We start from the raw sequence: 23,806 nt of genomic DNA, 5'->3' as shown, positions 1-23,806 counted from the left end.
AGTACTCCATCACTATACATTACCATATGTGGGAAGGCATGAAACAAGGTCAACAACTGGCATGAGTTACAACAGCCATAACAATAACAATAACCACAAATTACAGCACCATGAAAAAAAAATGCACCAATACATGAGTGACAAAAAAAAAAAAAAACACAGAAGTCTCCTGGGGAAAATGATGCCATCGTATAATTCATGGACACATGATGACTTCAACTTGAGAAAAGAGATTATTTGGAATGAACCAAACTGAACTTAAAAACCATCAAAATATGGGATACAACCAAAAGAGCAAACAAACATTCAAAAAACAGTATGGATTGGACTATTGGAGTTACACTTTCCATGTTGACTTCCTTATATGAGAGAGAATATATGGTATTTGTTCTTTTGTGATTGATTCATTTCACTGAACATAATGGTCTCTAGTTGGCACATGTGGATTGTTTCCATGTCTTTGCTATTGTAGATTGTGCTGCTAAAACCATATAGGATTACAGATCCCCTTCTCACATGCAGACTTCACATCTTTGGGATATATTCCTAGGAGCGTGATAGCTGGGTCATATGACTGGTTTATTTGCAATTTTTCTAACACTCTCCATACTGATTTTCACAGTGGTTGTACTAACGTACTCTCCCACAAGCAGTGAAGGAGGGTGACTTTCTCCCCACATGCATACCAGCAGGTGTTGTTAGTTGAGTTCTGAATGTAGGCCAGTCTCACTGGAGTTAGGTGGTACCTCAACGAGTTTTTCATGTGTATCTGTCTGACGGCTAAAGAGCCTGAGCATTATTTTCATATGTCACTTAGCCATTTTAATCTGTTCTTTTTTTTAAAAAAAAAAAAAAAAGATGTATTTTATTTTCATTGGAAAGGTGGATATACAGAGAGGAGAGACAGATCTTCCATCTGATGATTCACTCCCCAAGTGACCACAATGGGCGGAGCTGAGCCAATCCGAAGCCAGGAGCCTCTTCCGGGTCTCCCACGTAGGTGCAGGGTCCCAAAGATTTGGCCCATCCTCAACTGCTTTCCCAGGCTACAAGCAGGGACATGGACAGAAAGCGGGGCTGCCATGATTAGAACCGGCACCCATATGGGATCTTGGGCGTGCAATGCGAGGACCTTAACCACTGTGCCACTGCACCGCTGGACCCATTTTAATCTGTTCTTTTCATATGTCTGTTCATTTTTTGCCCATTTTGTTACAGGGTTGGTTTTGTTTTGTTTTGTTGGGGTTATTTATTTATTTATTTATTTATTACTGTCCCTGAGTTTCTGAAGTTCTTGTAAATCCTTAACATCAGTCCCTTATCACTTGTGTAGTATGCACAAATTTTCTCCCATTCTGTTGGTTGCTTCTTCACTTTGTTAACTGTTTCTTTTTCTATACATAAGCTTTTTAGTTTAATGTACTCCCATTTGTTCATTTTGGATTTGATTGCCTTTGCTTTTGGCAACTTTTCTAAGAAGTCTTTCCCTTCTTCTACATCTTAGAGTGTGCCTCCTATGTTTTCCTTTAATAGTTTCAAGGTTTCTCAGTGTAGATTTAGGTCCTTGAACAATTTAGAGCTAATTTTCATATAATGTGACAGGTTTGGGTCTTGCTTGTTCATTCTGCAACCTGCTATCCAGTTGGCCCAACAGCGTTTGTTGAATACACCAGGATTTTTGCTTGGATTGTTTTCAGTTTTCTTGTCAAAGATTAGTTGATTATACATGTGTGGATTCCCTTCTGGTGTTTCTATTCTGTTCCACTGATCTTCTCTGTTTCTATACCAGTACCAGACTGTTTAGATAATCACTACTCTGTAGTATCTCTTGAGGTCTGGAATTGGGATTCTCCGACCTTGATCTCTATTTTTCAGGATAGCTTTAGCTATTCATGGTATTTTGTGATTCCAGATGAAATTTTTATCAGCTTTTTTATTTCTGAGAAGAGTGTTATTGGGATTTTGATTGAGATTGTGTTGAATCTGTTTATTCCTTTTGGTAATATGGTCATTTTGATAATGTTGATCCTGCCAATCCAAGAACATGGTGAGGTTCTCCATTTTGCAAGGTTCTCTTCTATTTCCTTTTAAAATGATTGATAGCTTTCATTATGAAGATCTTTCACATATTTAGTTAGTTTAATTCCTAGGTAGTTAAAATCCCTCTCCTCTATTTTAAAGGGACCTGTACTTACAATTTCTTTCTCAGCTGTGGAATTATTGAGTACACTGGTACCATTGAGTTGTGTTCATTAATTTTCTATCCTGCAACCTTCTTATGAGTTCCAGTATTTTTTTGGCGGAGTCTTTTGGTTCTCCTACGTAGAGAATCATGTCATCTGCAAATAGTGATAATTTCAATTCCTCATTCCAATTTGTATTCCTTTAATTGCTTTTTCTTGCCTAATAGCTCTGGCAAGGACAGCACCTGGGGTGGAATGGGGTGTGGGACAGCCTGGGCTACTGCTACACTTACTGGCAAACCAGGGTAGGGGGCTGGCCTGGTGAGGGTTATTGTGGGTCAACTAGGCTGCAGCTCCCACTGGTTTATGCGAGGGCCAAGTATGTGCTGGGCAGAACCAGGCTGGACTGCAACACCCATTTGTTCCAGTGGAAGTCGGGAGTCAAAACAGAACCAATTCAGCAATTGCAACCACCAGCTGTTTGGTGTGATGGACTGTGCCGGGCCCTGTACTTGCTAGCACATACAAGAAGAACCTGGTTGGAGCACACCTCAGACAAAGTTTCTTTGGAGATCTCCCCAATCGAAATGCTGGACTTAGAACCCTAACCAAGAAAAGAGAGAAGACAGAACAGGTCAACCAACCATCTCATCTATATCTTGGCAGCGAAATATGAGGCAAACAGAGACTCTATGGTGGACTATGTCAATCAGTGGATTCTTCAAAGACCTCATAGTGCTTGGAGTGACAAGATTGGCAGCCATTCACAGCTGTTCAAATATCAAAACCTGGGGGGGTCTCAGGACGGGGCGTCTCATGCCTGGATCCCGGGGAGCCGCCATGTGCATATGGTGAGCTGTTCCCGGGCCTGCCGGGTTCCAGGGGCTGCTTCCTTCAGGGTGAGTAGACCGAGGAGAGAGGCCTCCGGGACTGGGCAGGTCCGGGACCCACCCGCCGCCCTCATTGGGCGGTGAAGGGGATTTGGGAGGGGCGCGACCTTGGGCCTGGGTTATTTATACCTCCAGCAGCCTCCTGGCTGCTGGTGGGTCTCAGGACGGGGTGTCTCATGCCTGGATCCTGGACAGCCGCCCTGTGCATATGGTGAGCTGTTCCCGGGCCTGCCGGGGCCAGTGCGCCATCTGGTGCCAGGCTCCGCCTGCTGGCCGCCCAGCCATGGAGCTCTGGGGATTTGGTTCTTTGAGTCGCTGCTTAATTAGCTCCAGGTTGAACCCGTTGTGCTTCTTGGACCTGAAACAGGCAGTAACTCTTCCTTTGTAAAACTTGTAATCACTAATAATGCTGACCACCAAATACCAGTCCATGCAGAAGCTATGGCTTGGGGCTTGTCCTACAAAAGTAGCTCCAACAGCTGGCTAATGTGTCAACTGGTAATGCAACAGAGTAGATCAGGCAGGACTGAGCAAACCTTAGCCCACAAGTAAAACTAGAAACCAGGAGGGAGCAGAGGTCATGCCGAGCTAGGCTCTTGTACCTACTGGTCTGCGGGAGCCAGGGACGCGAAGCCACAGTGTCTAAGGCAGAGGTTGGGACAGGTGAGGAGCTGTGCCAAGCTGAGTCAGAGCAACCACTGGCATGCGAGTGATCTATGGCTGGGAACAGACCCGGTTGGGGAGCAAAGGGGACAACCCTAGCTGGGCTGAGGTTCCCACCAAGAGGCGCGTGGCCTGGAAGGGGGGCTGCGTTCTGATCTGGAAACAGTTGTAGTCTCCCTTGGCACAAGTGTGGACTGGGATTGGATGCACCGAACCGGGCCGGACCCCAACACCCCTGGTGTCCTGGAGGACCAGGGCAGATGTGCGATGGACTAGGCAAGGTCTCAATCCCCTACTGAGCCATGTGTGAGCCATACATGGGTATGGACAACCATGGCTGGGCTGGAACATCCAACAGCAAGAACCAGATTGGGTGGAAGGCCAATCAGGAAAAGCCACAGTTCCTGCTATGACAGGAGGTGGACTGAGTAGGGTTGGCTCATGGGCCCACTGGTAAGCGTGAAACCTGGCATTGGGAGAGGTTCTGATAGAGGAGCCTGGGCAACTCCTCTGGCAGGACACAGACCCGGCAGGTAAGCGCAAGAAACATGATAGGTAACAGCCCAGAAAAGGCCATGGAAAGCTACACACTGGCATACAATTGGCAGACATGGGGGCAGGAACAGGCTGAATCTGTCCACGCCATCCACTGGCAAATCCAGGCACCAGTGTGGGTCGACCCAGGTTCAGTCGCAACAAAGACTAGTGCACAATATGGAATGCCGAGGTGAAGTTGCCTGTACCGGAAGGGACCGCAGCGCCCAACCAGCCTGAGAACAAGAAAGGAAGTGGGCAGAGCTGGCAGGGGAATAAGGGAGGGTTGCTTTGCAGGACAGCTACTTCTGCAGGAGAGCATAGGCTGGGATGGGGGCAGACCAGACTAGGAAGAGCTACCACACCTGCGTGCCTCATGTGGACTAGATCAGGGAAAAGCCGGGCTGGGCAGATTATTCCTACTGGTGCAAACAAAATTAAAGTGGGCAAGGATTGTTTGGGCTTAGACGCAGCATCAGCTGGAATCTGGGAGTGGGAGAGGCCTGGGAGGGAAATAGTGGGCTCATCCCTCTTGGGTTACCACTTCCACAGGAGGACATAAAACTAAGATAGTGGCTGGGGTGGAATGGGGTGTGGGACAGCCTGGGCTACTGCTACACTTACTGGCAAACCAGGGTAGGGGGCTGGCCTGGTGAGGGTTATTGCGGGTCGCTCCAACTAGGCTGCAGCTCCCACTGGTTTATGTGAGGGCCAAGTATGTGCAGGGCAGAACCAGGTTGGACTGCAACACCCATTGGTTCCAGTGGAAGTCAGGAGTGAGAACAGAACCAACTCAGCAATTGCAACCACCAGCTGATTGGAGCAATGGACGGTTCCAGACCCTGTACTTGTTAGCACATACAAGAAGTTTCTTTGGAGATCTTCCTAATCTAAATGCTGGACTCAAAACCCTAACAAAGAAAAGAGAGAAGACAGAACAGGTCAACCAACCATCTCAGCTATGATGGACTATGTCAATCAGTGGATTCTTCAAAGACCTCATAGTGCTTGGAGTGGCAAGACTGACAGCAATTCATAACTGTTGCAATATCAAAGCCACCTGAGCAAGACCCTCGGCGCATGCCCTACATCCGGGACCTGGGGAGGGTGGGAAATTGGGTGGGCCTTCTCCCTTAATACCCCCCTTTAAGCATGAAGGTAACAATATGGAAAACATACTAGTATTATCCACTTTCCTGTAGCCCTTGAACATTTTTACCCTAATTAACTATATAAAGATTGTCAAAATAAAATTTTATATATTTTAAAAAAGAAACTATTTCCTGTCATCAGGGGGAAATAAACAAAAAGCTGGAAGCAGAGCTGGATCAGGCCAAAAAAAAAGGTATTCAAGCATTGAATTGAAAGACACAATTAAAAGGCCAATCTGAGAGTTATGGGAGTCCCAGAAGGTGCAGAAAGAGAAACTGGGTTTAAAGGTGTATTCAATGAAATAATAAGGGAAATTTTCCCTAATCTAGAGAAAGAATTGGGAAACAACATCCAGGAGGGGCACAGAACTCCCAACAAGCTTGACCAAAAGTGATCTTCATCACAACACATGATAATCAAGCTCTCTTCAATTGAACATAAGGAAAAGATCCTTAAATGTGCACATGAAAAAAAAAAAAACAATTGAAATAAAGAGGAATGGCAATTGAACTCACAAGAGACCTCTCACAGGAAATTCTACAGGCCAGAAGAGAATGGAATGATATATTCTAGATTCCAAAAGCAAGAAATTGTCAGCCCAGGATAACATACCCAGCAAAACTTTCTTTTGTTCTTGAAAATGAAGTAAAATCCTTCCACAATAAAAAAAAAAAAAACATTAAAATAATTTGCCTCTTTGCAATCCTGCCCTACAAATGACACTTCAAGATGTTTTCTTGACAGAGACAAAGAATAGTACCCACTAAAACCAAAGGAGCTGGGTAGCCCTGGACTGGGTCAAATTCCATGCTTGGGGCCATGGTTCCAGCCATTGCAAACACGTGGTGAGCTGTACCCAGGCCTGCCTGGGCTCCAGAGGCTTTTCCTTTCCTGGTGAGTACACTGAAAGGAGAATGCTTGGGAACAGGGTAGGGCCAGGCTCCACCTGCAGCCAACATCAGACAGTAGGAGTGACCAAGAGGGTGTGACTGTGGTGTCTGGGTATGAGAACTTCCCACAGCCTATTGGCTGCTGGTTGGTCCTGGGCCAACTTAGACTCCATGTTTGGGGCCCTGGCTTCAGCCATTGCGAACACGTGAGCTCTGGGGTCTTGAGGATTTGGAATTGATGTCTAGGTAAGTCCATGTTGAGACCACTGTGCATGGGGGTTGTGAATCAATCCTGAGGACACCGAACAACAGAGTAATTCCTCCTTGAAAGTAAGCAAGAGTACTGAAACCTGGTGGTTTGGAGGAGAGACCAGACAATCTGTACGGGTCAGACTGATATACCAGCCTATTTATGAGTCCTGTGTAGAACTTGAATCATCAAACAATGCTGACCACCATACACCAATCAATGCAAAAGCTATGGTTGGGAGCTTGTATAGCAGGGCCGATCCTAGTATCTGACAGAATGATGGATCAGGGGATGGGTCATATTAGGCAGGGGCACGACACTAACCAGAACACAAGAGAACCATTTTGAGGGGTAGATTCAGTGGGGGCTATGTGGGCCCAACCCTGTGGAAATACTACTCCCACTGGTTACCTCAAGAGTTAGGGTTTGGGCCTGGTGGTATGGCCTAGCTGCTAAAGTCCTCACATTGAACACCCCAGGAGCCCATATGGATGCTGGTTCTAATCCCAGCAGCTCCACTTCCCATCCAGCTCCCTGCTTGTGGCCTGGGAAAGCAGTCAAGGATGGCCCAATGCTTTGAGACCCTGTACCCGTGTAAGAGACCTGGAGGAAGTTCTTGTCTCTTGGCATTGGATCAGTGCAGCACCACCGGTCATTGCAGTCACTTGGGGGGTGAATCATTGGACGGAAGATCTTCCTCTCTATCTATCTTCCTCTCTATATATCTGACTTTGTAGTAAAAAATAAATAAAATTTAAGCCAGGATCAATTAGCTGACATTTTACTATTTTAAAGTTATACTAACTTAGAATACATACACAGATTTCTTTTTTAAAAAACAAGTACCTTATTTGTTGTTTTTTTCTAAAATTTATTTATTTTTATTGGAAAGTCACATATACACAGAGAAGGAGAGACAGAGAGCAAGATCTTCCATCCGATGATTCACTCCCCAAGTGACCACAATAGGCGGTACTGCGCTGATCCAAAGTCGAGAACCAGGAGGTCTTCCGGGTCTCCCACATGGGTGCAGGGTCCCAAGGCTTTGGGTCATCCTCAATTGCTTTCCCAGGCCACCAGCAGGGAGCTGGATGGGAAGTGGGGCTGCTGGGATTAGAACCGGTGACCATATGGGATACCAGGGAACGTTCAAAGGAGGACTTTAGCTGCTAGGCCACGGTGCTGGGCCCTCCTTTTTTTTAAGATTTATTATATTTATTGGAAAGGCAGATATACACAGAGGAAGAGACAGAGAGCAAGATCTTCTGTCTGATGATTCACTCCCCAAGTGACTGCATTGGCCGGTGCTGCACCGATCCGAGGCCAGGAGACAGGAACTTCCTCCAGGTCTCTTACACAGGTACAGGGACTCAAAGCATTGAGCCATCCTTGATTGCTTTCCCAGGTCACAAGCAGGGAGCTGCCAGGATTAGAGCCGACATCCATATGGAATCCTGGGGTGTTCAATGTGAGGACTTTAGCTGCTAGGCCACGCAGCCAGGCCCAAAAATAAATAAGCCTTTAAAAAAAATAGTATCATTTTTAAAAAAGTTAGGGTGGTGATGGGCTGAGCTAGGTGTGACTATGGAACCTGCCATCACTCACAGGTAAAGGAAGTGACTACAGTCTGCGCTGATCAAGGAAGCAACACCCGAATGTGCATCCTAACACAGGGTGTGGGGTGGGCTTGGCTGCAATGTTCACTAGCTCATACAAGGCCAAAATGGAAGGCCAGACTATGCTGGGCACTGGCCTAACACCCACTGGCATGTATGAGAACTGGGTCTTAGAGTGGGTGAACTGGAGGAACTTGGGAAACTCCGCTAGTGGGTTAAAACTCTGATGATCACATGGTCCTGACCTGGGATTCAGACAAGCTGGGCAAATCCAATGTCTGGCTAATGTGTGGGTTGGTTATGCAATGGGGCAGACTGAGCAAGGCTGAGCAAACCTTAGTTCACAAGCAAGAATAGAAATACGGATGGAGCACAGGTCATGCTGAGCTGGGCTCTTACACCTAACTGGTCTGTGTGAGCCAGGGATGCTAGGCCACGGCATTTCAGACAAAGGCCAAGACAGATGAAGGGCTAAGCCAAGCTGGGTCAGAACAGCCACTGGCATGTGCAAGATCTGGGACTGGGAACAGCCATGGTTGGGAAGCAAAGGGGACTTCCTAGCTGTGTTGTGGTTCCCACAGGTGAGTGCAGAAGCCGGAGTGGGGGCTGTACTCTGTTCTGGATATGGCTGCAGTGTCCCTTGGCACAAGTGTGGACTGGGACTAGACGCACCAAGCTGGGCTAGACTCCAGCACCATCTGGTGCTCTGGAGGACCAGAGTAGATGTGGGACGGACTAGGCTAGGTCTCTGCCCCTACTGAGCTATGTGTGAGCTTTGTCTGGGTATGGATGACCCTTGGCTGGGTTGAAACATCCAACAGTAAGAACCAGAATGGGTTGAAGGCCAGTCAGAAAAGGCCACTGTTCCTGCCAGGACAGGAGGTGGACTAAGTAGAGCTGGCTCATGGACCCACTGGTATGGCCAAGATCTGGCATTGAGAGAGGTTCTGATTGAGGAGCCTTGGAAATTCCTCTGGCGGGACATAGTCCCTGCGGGTGAGCTCAGGAACCAAACAAGGGAGCAGCTCACACAAAGCCAGAGAAAGGTACTCACTGACATACATTTGGCACAGGCGGGGGCAGAACAGGTTGAACCAATCCACATCACCCACTGACAAATTCGAGCACCAGAACAGTGGGGATCAGGCCAGATTTGGTCCCAACACATACCAGTACACATGACTGCTGGGATTGGATGTCTGCTGGGCAGGGTTAGACTGTAACCCTCACGAACATCAGCAGAAATTAGGTCAGGCCAGGCTACAACACCCACTGACAAATGGCAAGGTGAGGTAGGCCATACCACACTGGGCCACAGCACCCAATCAGCACAAGTGAGAACCAGGGAGAGCGGGGGTAAAGCCAGTAGGGGGAACATGGAGGGCTCCCCTGCTGGACAGCCACTCCCACTGGACAGCATGAGTTGGGATTGGGCAGACCAGAAAGGGTAGGTTACAACACCTGTGGGCCTCATGCAAGCCAGATCAGGGAAGAGCCAGACTTGATTGACTGTCCTTACTGGTGCAAGCATAAATCAAAGTGGGTGAGGGATGGTTGGGCTTTGCTACAGCATCAGCTGGCAGATGCTGGCACTAGGGGCTAATTCTGTCAAGTTAAACTCCAGAACCACCTGGAGAGTGCATGATCTGGTAGTGTACCCAGGAGGGAACGAGTGGGCACCTCTCTTGTGGGTTACCACTCCAACTGGAGAGCATGAAAGCCAGGACTAGGCCAGACCTAGCTGGACAGAACAGCACCCACAAGAATGTGTGTGAGCTGGATAATGGAGCTGGTTAAGTTGAACTATAGACTTCAATGCCCATTGACATGTATGCGAGCTGAATGGGATGTGGGAGACTGGACCAGTATGTGGTACATACTGGCAAGCATGGGAAACTAGGGCAGAGGGTGAGCCTAGTGGGGGGTATTGCAGGTCGCTCCAACTAAGTTGCAGCTCCCACTGGTTTGTGTGAGAGCCAAATGTGTGGTGGGAAGAATCTGGCTGGACTGCAATACCTGTTGGTTCATGTGGAAGACAGGGCTGGAAACAAAGTGACCCAACAATTGTAACAACCAGCATCTGCATAAGCTGATTGGAATGACAGACTGTACCAGACCTGGTACTGGCATGCACACACCAAAATCTGGTCTGGGATAGCCTCAGACAATCTCTTTGCTGATTCCCAAGTGAATCACTGGCTTCGGAACTCCAATCATGGAGAAAATTGCAGGTTCCATGGTCTCACCATGGAATGCATATGTCAAAGCTGGCCTCCTCAGTGGCTTAGATGGAGCTTTGGACAGCATATCCAATGCACATGGAGGAAATGGCAGTCCATCAGAACCTGCAGAGGACACCTGGTATCAAAACAGAGGATGGAAGACAGAAAAAATTGATCAGTTGCCACAGCCAAGAGTTGGAAGCTAAACTCTGGGCTAATGGAGACTCTAAGGCGGACTGTGTCAGCCAGTGGATCTAGAGAGATTTCATTCTGTGTGGAATGGCCAGATTGGCAGCAATTCAGAACTGTTGATCTCTCAAAACGACTCAGTGCCATAGGAGCATGCCCTACGTCGGAGACCCTGTGATAGATGGGAGGCTGGGTGGGGCTTCTCCTTTTATCTCCGCCCCCCCCTTACTCCAGATACAGAAAATAAAAATGTGGAGACAGTGGTCTAATCCACTTTCCTGTAGCTCTTGACCCTTTGTGCCCTAAATAACTATGTAAAGATTATCAAATCAAAATTTTTAAAAATCAGTCACTTGGTTCTCTTCGGTAAAATACTCAGATATTTTCAGAAAGATTGTGAGATAAATAGAACCCTGCTCTGCAAATTATATGTATAAATGTTGTTATTTTAGCTTTAGTATTCTCAAAAGTAGATCATATAAAAACTAAGTATTTCACCAGTATAAAATGGCCTTCCCTGTCTCTTTTGATGTTAGTTAGAATGAAACTGAACTTATCTGGACAATAAGACGCTGAACTTTATGCTAGGCATGTGTTTGCAAGCAATGAATCTCAACTGAACTTGAACTATGGTTATGCAACAAGGTGGAGGAATCCACCATGGGGGGAGGGGTATGGGAGGGGTGGGGGGGATCCCCAGCACCTATAAAACTGTACTACATAATATAATGTAAGCAACAATTAAAAAAAAAATAAAATAAATAAATAAATAAATAAATAAAAAGAAAACTAAGTATTTCTAAGATTCATTTATTTTTATTAGAAAGCCATATTTACAAAGAGAAGGGGAGAGGGAGAAGGATCTTCCATCCACTGGTTCACTCTGCAAAGTGGTACATTGGTCAGAACTGGGTTGATCTGAAGCCTGGAACCAGGAGCTTCTTCTGGGTCTCCAACTTGTGAGCAGGGTCCCAAGGCTTTGGGCCATTCCCTTCTGCTTTCCCAAGCTATAAGCAGAGAGATGGATGGAAAGTGGAGCTACCAGGACATGAACCAACACCCATATGCACTTGCAAAATAAGGATTTTAGCCAACTGAGACATTATATTAGGCCCCAAAACTAAGTATTTATAATTTTTCATTGCTGTAACTGTTTTCCTGATAGATTTTTCTTGAATGTTAAATAACCAAAACCATGCCCTCTAACACTTTTAATATAGGCAATCATGGAACATGCATAAATATCACAGCCCACAAAATACAGGGCTCAAAAACAAAATACAGGGGCTGGTTGGTGGCTTAGGAAGCTAAACCTCCACCTGCAGCACTGGCAGCCCACACAAGCACTAGTTCTAGTCCCAGCTACTCCACTTCTGATCCATGTTCCCTGCCTCTGACATGGGGAAGCAGCAGAGGATGCCTCAAATCCTTGGGCTGCTGCACCCATTTGGAGACCTGGAAGAAGCTCTACCTCCTGCAGGCACTGGGATCCCATATGGGCATGCTGGTTCATATCCTGGCTGCTCCACTTGCCATCCAGCTCTCTGCCTGTTGCCTGGGAAAGCAGTAGAGGAGGGCCCAAAGCCTTGGGATCCTGCTCTTGTGTGGGAGACCCAGAAGCTTCTGGCTCCTGGCTTCAGATCAACTCTGGCCATTGTGACCATTTGAGGAGTGAACCAGCATATCAAAGATTTTTATCTCTCCTTTATCTGTAATTCTATCTCTCAAATAAACTTTAAAAATAACAAGATACTCAAATAACATCTAAACCAATATTCTTACTTCAAGTATGCATTAAGCTCATAGTATTATAGAAAACTCTCACGACCTATTAGCATTTCCATCATATCCCTTTACCTGTATACCCAACACAAATGGTAGCTACTTCCTGCTTGGGAGGGAGTAGCAGTACTCTTTTCAGAAACTTTTTAAAAGATCTATTTGTTATTGGAAAGGTAGATACACAGAAAGAAGGAGATAGAAAGATCTTCTATCCCCTGGTTCACTCCCCAAGTGGCCACAGTGTCTAGAGCTGAGCCAAACTGAAGCCAGGAGCCAGAAGCTTCTTCCAGGTCTTTCATGTGTGTGCACACCAGGTCCTTTTTTCAGAAAATAAGTTTAATATTAAAACTTGCCTTTGCTGCAGCATCAGATGCTTGTTAATCTGTCAAGTTAAACTACAGAACTATCAAGAAAGTGTATGATCCAGGAGTGGAAGTGGCCTAGCAGAGAAATAGCGGACACCTTCCTCTTGGGTTACCACTCCCACTGGAGAACAGGAACACCAGGACTGGGGCAGGCATGGCTGTGTTGTGCCCAGATTTTGAGATCCTCAGAAATCACCAGGAGTCTGAAGTCAATCTAAGTGCACAAGGATAAAGCTCAGCACATCCGAGCCTGGGTTCTTGGTTGAGAGCAGGCAGCTGGCTGACCAACCAACCAGCCAGTTCCAACACCCCTTACCGGGAATGTGGCCCCAAATAGAATACTCATAGGGTTTTTATAGGGGTAGTCCACAACAGCTTAAAAGCTTGCAATAGCCTGCAAGGTGAGGGGCAATAGCACACATTTCCTACCTATCTCGGCTGGAAAACCCATGCCTCCAGCAACTAAGGTAAGCACACACTTAATTACTTGGAGCTACCTGTGAGATAACCAGACTTAGGTGGGCCTTGATTCATAAGGATTGGGACCCATCAGTGCTAAAGGTCACATAGGCCTTTTGGCCTGCAAACTCATACAGTTTCTTAGTAGCAATGAGCCATGAAAAAATGGTTGGGATTTTAAAACTGAGGTTCTTCAGCTGGACAAAATGGTACCCCACCAGCATGTGTGTGGGCTGGATAGTGGAGCTAGTTGAGATAAACTAGGCTTCAATGCCCATTGACATGTATGAAAGCTGAATGGCATGTGGGACAGACTGGAGCAGTCTGCTGTACATACTAGCAAACATGGGAACTAGGGCAGGGGGCAGGCCTAGTGGGGGTTATTGTGGGTTGCTCCCACTAAGCTGCATCTCCCACTGGTTTGTGTGAGGGCCGAGTATGTGCTGGGCAGAATCAGCTGGACTGCAACACCCATTGGTTCGTGCAAAAGACAGGGCTGGAAACAGAACCAATCCAGCAATTGCAAACACCAGCTAATTGGCCGACAGACTGTGCCGGACTGTCTAATGGTAAGCACATGCAAGAATCTGCTCTGGGATCACCTCAGTTTCTTTGGGAATCTCCCCAATCGAATTGCTGGACTCAGAACTTCAACCATGCAGAGAAGTGCAGGTTCCATGGTCTGCCATGGAGTGCAAATACCAAAGCAGTGGACAGCATAAACAGGTGCACATGGAGGATATGGCAGTGCATAAGAACCTGCAGAGGATACCTGGCACCACAACAGAGGACAGGACAAATCAATCAACTACCCCAACCATATGTTGGCAATGAAAAACTGGGCAAATGGAGACTGTAAGATGGACTATGTCAATCAGTGGATTCTGCAGCAACTTCATCATGTTTAGAATGGCAAGGTTGACAGCATTCATAACTGTTGACCTATCAAAACCACTTGAGCAAGACCCTTGGAGCATATCCCACAACAGGGACCTGTGATGGATGGGAGGCTGGGTAGAGTTTCTCCCTGTAGCTCCCCCTTTGCCCCAGATACAGAAAAAAAAAAAAAAGAGAATGTGAAAATAATAGTCTTACCCAATTTCCTGTTAAAAAAAAAAAAAAAAAAAAAAACAAAAAAAAAACTTTCCTTATTTGGCCCAGAGCAGCAGCCTAGTGACTAAGTCCTCACCTTGTATGTGGCAGGATCTCATATGAGATCCAGTTCTAACCATGGTTGTTCCACTTCCCATCCAGCCCCTTGCTTGTGGCCTGGAAAAGCAGCAGAGGATGGCCCAAAGCCTTGGGACCCTGCACCCACATGGAGGAACCACAAGAATCTCCTGATCAGCTCAGCTCCAGCCATTGCAGCTGCTTAGGGAGTAAACCAGTGAATGGAGGATCTTTCTCTATTTCTCCTTCTCTCTATAAATGTCTTTCCAATAAAAATATATATATATTTTAAAACTTTCACTATGAGTGATAGTCCACAAAGGCCTATGCGACATGTCTACAGTGCAGCCTTTTCTCAAGTACATTTACTCCAGATAGGCCCTAAATTACAGGGTAACCTGCACCTAACACCTCTATAGAAGGCATTCCTGACTTCAGGCATCTTTGAATAATACTTTGCCAAAGGTCACAATTAGTAGCCTAGATGCATAAGATTTTATCTCAAAAAAAGCTTTTGCAATGGCTTCAGAGTTCACAACTCAACCAAATCTCACAGGTTCAAGCCAAAGTCCTTCATTAAACTGCCCTCATTTCCATCACCAACTCCACATTCAGTGGTACACATACCGCCCTCATTTCCATCCAGCTGGCTACCACTTTCACAGTCCCTACAATTTCCTACGGTGTGATCGTTCTTTGGAATGGCTAACAGGACTCATAGTGCTGCACATAACGATTATAGCTTCACTATAGCAGACGTTCAAATCAGAGCCAGCCAAAGGAAGTGTGAGGTCTGGGAAGGTTCCAAAGGCACAGCATCCATTGCTCCTCAAATCATGTTCCCAAAAACACACTACACTCCGAGCAAAGTGACAAAAGGCCACATACAGAGATTATTAATCAGGGAAGCTGAGCTAGGCTTCTCATGTCCAGTTTTTATGGCAGTTTCGATGTAGGAATGTTGGCTAAATCACTAGTTATGTGACAAAGTCTCTAACCCCTCTGCACTCTAGGGAATTTGGGCTGACATAGTGAGGGCCAAAGTCCTAACCCTGTAATGACATGATTGTTCTAACACAACCAGTTTTTATGTTGGCTCTTGGCATTATCAACCAAGGAAAGGATACACCACAAATAAGACATTCCTACCACTTGAGAAATGCTAAAGATTTGCAAATTGTCTCTTGGCTTTAAGAAAGAGAAGCTAATTTTTTGGCCCGGCGCGAAAGCATAGTGGTTAAAGTCATCGCCATGAATGCACTGGGATCCCATATGGGTGTCACTTCTAATCCCAGCAGCCCCACTTCCCATCCAGCTCCCTGCTTGTGGCCTGGGAAAGCAGTCAAGGACTGCCCAAAGCCTTGGGACCCTGCACCCACGTGGGAGACCCGGAAGAAACTCCTGGCTCCTGGCTCCAGATTGGCTCAGCTCCAGCTATTGTGCCCACTTGGGAGTGAACCATTAGATGGAAGATCTTCCTCTGTGACTATCTTCCTCTCTATATATCTGCCTTTCCAATAAAAATAAACCTAAAAAAAAAAGAAGCTAATTTTTTATGCAGTGACACAATATTTAAACTGCAACAGCTAAAAATCAGTGGTGTTAGGGCTGGCACCTTGGTATAGTAGGCTAAACTTCCATCTGTTGTGCCTCATTCCCTATATCCTGGTTGCTCTTTTTCCCATCCTGCTCCATGTTTGTGGCATGGGAAGGTAGAGAACTGCCCACGTTCTTGGAACCCTGTACCTGCATGGGAGACGCAGAAACTCTTGCCTCCTGGCTTCAGATAAGCTCAGCTCTGGTCATTGTGGCCATCTGCAGACTGAACCAACAGATGAAAGATCTCCTTGTCTCTCCTTTTCTGTGTAATTTTGCCTTTCAAATAAAAATAAATCTAAAAAAAAAAAAAAACTGTTGACATAAAAAATCTAAATGTCATCTCTTCCAATATCAGCATTTTAGGCCTGCATTCCTCTAAGTCTGTTGCTTCTTTTAAAGGGGACTTTTGCTCTCCCTCCTAGTCTCCACAGATTCTATTTCCTCATTCCTGGTATGACTCATTAATTTGCTTCCTTCACATCCACTGCAAATATTTCAATTTACAAATTGGGGTGACAATGTGGAATGGGGGCTAAACTGCCGGATACAGGAACCCCATATCAGAGCTACTGCACTTCTGACGTAGTTTCCTGTTAATGCACCTGAGTAAGCAGAGAATGATGGCCCAATTACTTGGGCCCCTACCACCCAGGTGGAAAATCTGGATGAAGTTCTAGGCACTTGGTTTCCACTTCAACCTCACCCAATCTTGGCTGTCGCAGGCATTAAGTAGTGAACCCGGAGCTGGAACTCCTATCCTTCTCTGGCTTTCTAATAAATAAATATTCTTTAAAACCTTAATCTGAATATTTTTCCTGGATTTACTTCCATCATTTGATGTCACCTTAAAAGACTGAACTGAGGGGCTATGTTGTGGCACAAGGGGTTAAGCCACTGTCTGCAATGATGGTACCTCATATGGGTTCCAGTTCACATCCCTTCTGCGCTACTTCCAATTTAGCTCTCTGCTAATGTGCCTGGGAAAGCAGCTGAGGGTGACTCACTTGGGATGCCCAGAACTCGGGGCTCTTGGCCTGTGGCCATTTGCAAAGTTAACAAGCAAATGGCAGATCTATCTCTTCTGCCTCTGTCTCTGAATCTCTGCCTTGCAAATAAATTTTTAGAAAAAAAATGTACAGGGAGAATTCGCTGCTACAATAAACTAAGCCTCTGCCTATGATGCCAGCAGCCCATATGGGTGTCAGTTCACGTCCCCATCAATAGAGGACTGGATAAGAAAGCTATGGTTCATCTACTCCACGGAATACTACTCCGCTATCAAAAAAAAAAAAAAAAATGCAGTTCTTTGTTGTCCCGTCCAGCAGGACAGTCAATGGGGATCACAGCCAAACTAGGAGAGAATGGGGGACAAGAGACACAAAGAACAGACAGCAACACAGTATGTCTGATCAAGCTGACCAATTTTATTTTTCACACACAAGGCTTTATAGTCTGCAAAACATGATCTATGGGCGAGGGGAAAGAGAAAACAAGATCCAGGGTATGGTTTCACAGTTCTTTCCGGATAGCTATATCTAAAAGCCCCTTATGCTTGCAAGAGATGGGCATGGTTTCACAACTCTTTCTGGGTAGCTATTTCCTAAACCCTCTTATGCTCACAAGAGGATGCTGGCAGGTAGGGCACAAGCCAACATCCCGTCATAAGCACCAAGGGTGGTCAGAGCAGGGTGGGTTGATAGATGACTTGTAAACCACAGGGTGTCTTAAGACTTGGTTTCTCTTGCATTTTACTAGCTGGTACTTTCCACTGTCCTAGGTCTATATTCAAAATGACTTCAGTATGGCTATAATATATGGCTCCCAACACTCTGTGGCCAAATGGGCCCAACTGGAAACCATTATGCTAAGGGAAATGAGCCAATCCCAAAAGCCTAGATACCATGTGTTTGCCTTAATTTAAGATGAAATTATGTCAATCCAAAAAATAGTTCCTGTAACATGTAATATTATTTCAACCTCAAACAGCCTGTATCACATACAATAAGATATTGTGATGTAACCAATGAACAATCAATGTGAGTCAGACTGCTTATGCTCTACATCAAAGAACTATAAAACCTAATATACTTTTAAAACCCTGTGTTATTCTGTAATGGGTCAGAAGAGCAGAGAAATCTTCCACCTCCTTAGAATATGTGAGGAAGACGTTAAGTATAACCTATCAAGAATACAACAGGTAACTTACATACAACAGACTCGATTCAGCATTAGACATTAGCAAAATATAAAGACATGCAGGGGGGATCAAGAATGATCCTGACAACCCCTTAACAGGAGGTCACATGCACAGAGGAGAAGGGGAACCACAGGGTGGAGCAGGCAGACAGGAGGCAGCTTATAACCCAGCCCTGGAGACTCCCAGACCCTCACCAAGAACTATCAGTATGGGCACCAAGAGCTATATCCCAACTGCCAAAGAGACCATGGGGAATTGGGCTGCCCTTGTAGGCCCAGAACTCTGAGGTCATCCACTCCCGTTCAGATCTCCCACATGAGATGGACGATGCCCAGATCCTTCCTCACAGGATCTAATGTCATCAGAACAAGAGCTGGGAGCCCTGAGCAGACTGCAGAAACAGCAGACTGCAGAAACAAAACAGTAAACTCCCTTCGGGACTCGGGAGGGGAGCTATCTCTGGTCCTTACTAAGTTCCAACTTTGAATCCCCACCCTCTCTGGCAATGACCATCAGGGTCACTCCAGAGCCCCCCACCCCAAAAAAATTAGATAGACCAATAAGTAAAGCTTAGAAACAGGGAGGAAATGGTTGGCGGAGACTCACATATACCTTATTAGGTAGGACACAAAAATTAGTTGCTCCTCACTAAGGTATTGAAGATTTCTCTGCACACCCCTCCCAAAATTGTTTTCCACCTCAACTGTTCACATATACCTTGTTAGAGTTATAAGCCAGTTTGAACTATCCTAAAATTCTCCAAGTTCAGTAAAAATTATGCTTCAATACTATAAACTGCTAAATACTAAAATGAAAATAGACACAAGACAGCTGAATAGTACCCTATAGCCATTTTAAAGTGTATAACAGCTGGTTGTGTATAAACTAAAATTGAAATGTCAATGAAGTAGTCACAGGGCTTGAACTTGCATTTTCTAACATTGGTCACTCAATACCATATAATTAACTTCATAGTGTTGTAAATTGTTGATGTTATGTTGTGGCTTTTCATTGGACGGGATAATACTCTGCCAGCTCTGCTTTCAGAGCAGAGATGGTCTCCCCAAGAAACTGCTGAATTTATCTGGACAGTAAGATGCTGGACTCTATGCATGATACATGCTTGCAATGAAGGAATCATGACTGGATTTGAACTTTAACACTGCAACAAGATGGAGGAATCCACCATGGGGGAGGGCATGCAGAGGGGTTGGGGGAATCCCAGAGCCTATGAAACTGTGTCATAGAATGAAATAAAATTTAAAACAATAAAAAAAAAAACTGGGAAAAAAATTTTTTTTAATGTACAGGGAGAATTGGCTGCTACAATAAACTAAGCCTCTGCCTATGATGCCAGCATCATATGGGAGCTGTTCAAGTTCCAGCTGCTCCACTTTTAATCCCACTCCCTGCTTACATCTTAGGAAAGCAGCAGATAATGGCCCAAGTCATTGGGCCCCTGCAACCAGGTTGGAGACCTGAAAGAAGCTCCTGGCTCCATTTCAGCAATTGGGAACTCTGTCCCTCCTCTCTGTAACTTCAAATAAAAACAAATCTCTTCAACAATCTAATTTTTTAAATGTACAGGGAAAGAATGACAATTGTCCTTTGTCATTTCACTCTCCAGGATGGTGTTTGACGTAGCAGGTAAGCAGCCTATTAGGACAACGAAATCCCATCCAAGCACCAGGGATCTACATTGGCCCTGACTCCAGCTTGCTGATAAGGAAGACACTGGCAGGGAGCAGTGTTCAGGGTTCCTCTCATGCATGCTGTAAAACTCGTTTGAATTCCTGCTCAGGCTACCAGCTTTCCCCCAGCTACTAAAGGCACTAGAGGAGTCAAGCAGCAAATGAAAAATAACAAGTAGCAAAAATAACAAAAAAAGGCCAAACAAATAATGCTACATTGCCTGTATACTTTGTGAGTATATACCTCTCCCTTTCTTTGTAATTTTGCCCTTCAACAAATCTTTAATGATATATACATATGTGTGTTTATATATACATATATATTTACAGGAAACGAAAGTCACAGGCTAGCAAACACAACAGATTTTATTTTAAGTTAGCAAATAATGGGTGGGACTAATTCTAACCATTTTACCAGACTAACCCAGAGTCTATGGTGCAACATGGTGAATAAAACTGAAAACCAGGAAGTCTTTTTCACTCAACTCTGCACAAATTTAACTTACACTGTCATTTAAACACTCAAAGCACCAGTTTCTTCATCTGTTACAGCCATCTGAATCCCATATTAATTTGCCAGAATATCTACAAAGTGTTTCCACATAGATCATTGCATTGGAGGGCCTTGTTGGCCTGTTCCTACTCAAAAATTATATAATTTAAAAGAGTAACTTGGCCACACACACAATTTAAATGCTTATAAGACTAAGAATTTCCCTTTGGAATAACAGACATGGGTCAGAGGAAGACTTCAAAGATAATTCCCACTGTAACATGACTGTATTAAGTAATTACTATCTCACAAATGGCTAGAAAAGCCTTCCATGGCTCTCCTGGTTTCAGGGCCCAACACCACCACCAATTTTGCACATGCGGAGGAACACACCACTAGATGGAGCAGGAACAAAAAATATCACAGAACCTTTGCAGTCTCCAAAAGTAATTTATGGAGATCACCCAGAATAGTGAAGCTAAGCTGTTTCCACACTCTGGAAGTCAGTTTTTCCTAGCAAAATCATAAAAAGATTTTTGTTTCATGATTACCTCACATTTTTTTTTAATAAGGCAGACTTTCAGAGAGAATGACAGGAAGATCTTCCATTCACTGATTTAATCCCCAAACAGCTGCTGGGCCAGGGCTAAGCCAGTCCCCAAACCAAGAGCCAGATGCTTCTTCGGGGTCTCCCACATTTGTGCAGGGACCCGAAGGTTCAGCCCATCCACTACTGCTTTTCCAGGGCACAAGGAGGGAGCTGGATTGGAACTGGAGAAGCCAGAACTGGTGTCCAGAAGGGATGCTAGCAAATGGAGAGAAAAAGATTAGCTAATTCAGCCATAGTGCAGGACCCATACCTTGGGTTCTTTCTAAACACTGCTGACAGGGCAAAACATTTTTTTCCTTCTTACAAAATGTCAGATTTCTTAATTTCATATTGCCAAAAACTGGTTTTGTTTGTTTGTTTGTTCTGTCATATACCTACCGTTTATGGCAGGCTGATGCTATACACACAGATTCATGAATTTAATGACATAAAGTGTGGACACTTGGTGTGGTGGTTAAGTTGCCCCCAAAGGCATGTATTACAGTGCATGATGTAAATCCAGGTCCTTGGCTTCCTACCCAGCTCCCTGTTAATGAAGCTTGAGGCAGCAGACAACAAGTAACTGGGTCCCTTACCTACCACCTATATAGAATACCAAGGTGAAGTTAACAGATTTCTGGCTTCTGCCAGGCATAGCCTTCCCTTGTGCAGGTATTTGGTAATTAATCAGCAGATAAACAATCTGCCTTTCAATACTGAAAATAACTCATGTTAAGTCCACTGACAGGCCATGGCTGACTCATCATTCCAACACCAACATTCAGACGGCCCTTGGCTCTCTCAAGATCTGCCCTTGGAAAGGGCGGGTTTAAGAAAGTGAAGGTGGGCCCTGCGGTGTGGCCTAGCGGCTAAAGTCCTCACATTGAACGTGCCAGGATCCCATATGGGCACCAGTTCTAATCCCAGCAGCCCCACTTCCCATCCAGCTCCCTGCTTGTGGCCTGGGAAAGCAGTCAAGGACGGTCCAATGCTTTGGGACCCTGCACCCGTGTGGGAGACCCAGAAACTGTTCCTGGTTCCCGGCTTCGGATTGGCACAGTACCGGCCGTTGCGCTCACATGGGGAGTGAATCATCGGACAGAAGATCTTCCTCTGTCTCTCCTCCTCTCTGTATATCTGACTTTGTAATAAAAAATAAATAAGTATTTAAAAAAGAGAAAAGAAAGTGAAGGAACCAAATTAAGCTGAAACCTCAAACATCCCTGGAGGTGTATTTTCAGGAAGAAGGGGTAAAAAGGCCTGTCAGGTTTTGTTTCAGCCCAACAGCCAACTAAAGGAACCAGATTCCTTTAAGGCAAACCTAGGTCCCGCCTTCAGAACTGGGTTTAAAACCACTGCTTGCAGCTGCACCCCAACACAGGTGTGCCTGGGTAGAACCCCATCTCCCTTGCATTTCTTGGAGGCACCTCAGGTACTTGGGTTCTCAACACACATCTGAGACACACAGACAGAGTTCAGGATCCTGGTTTTCACCTGACCAGCTCAGGCTGATAGATTTTTGCAAAGTGAAATAGAAGCTATAAGATCTCTGCCTTTCACATAACCATAAAAGCGGGCAGGGCCCGGCACGGTGGTGCAGTGGTTAAGGTCCTCACCTTGCACACCCAGGATCCCATATGGGCGCCAGTTCTAATCCCGGCAGCCCTGCTTCCCATCCAGCTCCCTGCCTGTGGCCCCGGGAAAGCAGTCGAGGACGGCCCAAAGCCTTGTGACCCTGCACCCGCGTGGGAGACCCGGAAGAGGCTCCTGGCTTCAGATAGGCATAGCATCGGCCGTTGCCCTCACTTGGGGAGTGAATCATCGGACAGAAGACCTTCTTCTCTGTCTCTGCTCTCTGTATATCCGCCTTTCCAATTAAAAAAAAAAAAAGTTAAGAGGGCAAAGGTAGAGAGACTAGTGAGGATCAAAGTGGGCTTATTTGCTCTGTAAACATCTTTCCCGTCATTCACCACTTACCACTTTCAGTGGCAGGGACAAAGACTGTATTGAAAGATGATGGTGATGCGGGAAATGGAGGCCTTTTACAAGCTGGTTCACTCCCCAAGATGGGCCAGCCCAAGGTCACTGGCCTGGAACTCCACCTGCTCACTCACGTGGGTGCCCCATGTGCCTCGGCTGCTCCACACACACAAGCATGGAGCAAAATCAAGGCTGAACCTCCCAGCAGCCAATGGGCGCCATTAGCAGATGGTGGCGCCAGAGGCTTAAAACTGAACTGCACCACGCATGCCACAATTTCCTTCCAGAAAAAATACTAGCTCCTCCAGTTAAACAATTTAATGCACTCACAAATATCACTGCTCTTCCCCACCATAAGGAACTTTGATTTCCTTTAGGATGTTTGGGCAGAGCACAAACTAGGCTCTAACAATACAAGGGTAACAAGAAGCAGGAAGATACTATCTCAGTAACCTTTAGCTCGCAACCTCGGCTTAGCGCCCATTCACTGGGCTAAATCTGGAAGTGCTTCCTGGCTCCCACATGCCCGGTTTGGGGAGTCGAAAAACCCACCACGGACGAGGAGGGACGCACGCACACAGCGGCTTCCCTTCCAGACGCCGCACGCCTCTAGGCAGGATGCTTGTTGGAGCAGTCCCGGATGCAAATCCCACAGCTCAGGGAAGCACACCACACTCGGGGACCCGCTCCGTTCCTCTCCCTGCGGCCAGATGGCCTGTGCCTCACCCTCAATCCCCGAGAGACCCGCGGCTAACAGAGCCGAACTCTTCGCGGCGGCAATGGGTACTTCAGAAAAGCCCCGGACCGACCGCGGCCTCAGGCGGGCACGGGAGTCGGGCGGGCTTAGCCACCGCAGGTTCCCGGAAGGAGCGAACTGGCCAGCGGCTGACAT

The 23,806-nt window shown here is 45.9% G+C and overlaps 1 pseudogene; it reads right to left on the bottom strand.

The window, feature by feature from the left end:
• LOC121171124 overlaps positions 1-23,806 on the bottom strand; it is a 34,856-nt pseudogene extending 11,050 nt beyond the window's left edge.

This window comes from Ochotona curzoniae, unplaced genomic scaffold (assembly GCF_017591425.1).
Source record: "Ochotona curzoniae isolate NIBS_2020 unplaced genomic scaffold, NIBS_Ocur_1.0 scaffold_2587, whole genome shotgun sequence".
NCBI lineage: Eukaryota > Metazoa > Chordata > Mammalia > Lagomorpha > Ochotonidae > Ochotona > Ochotona curzoniae.
Note: the sequence above shows the minus strand (reverse complement) of the source record. Positions and strands in the feature narration are given on the sequence as shown.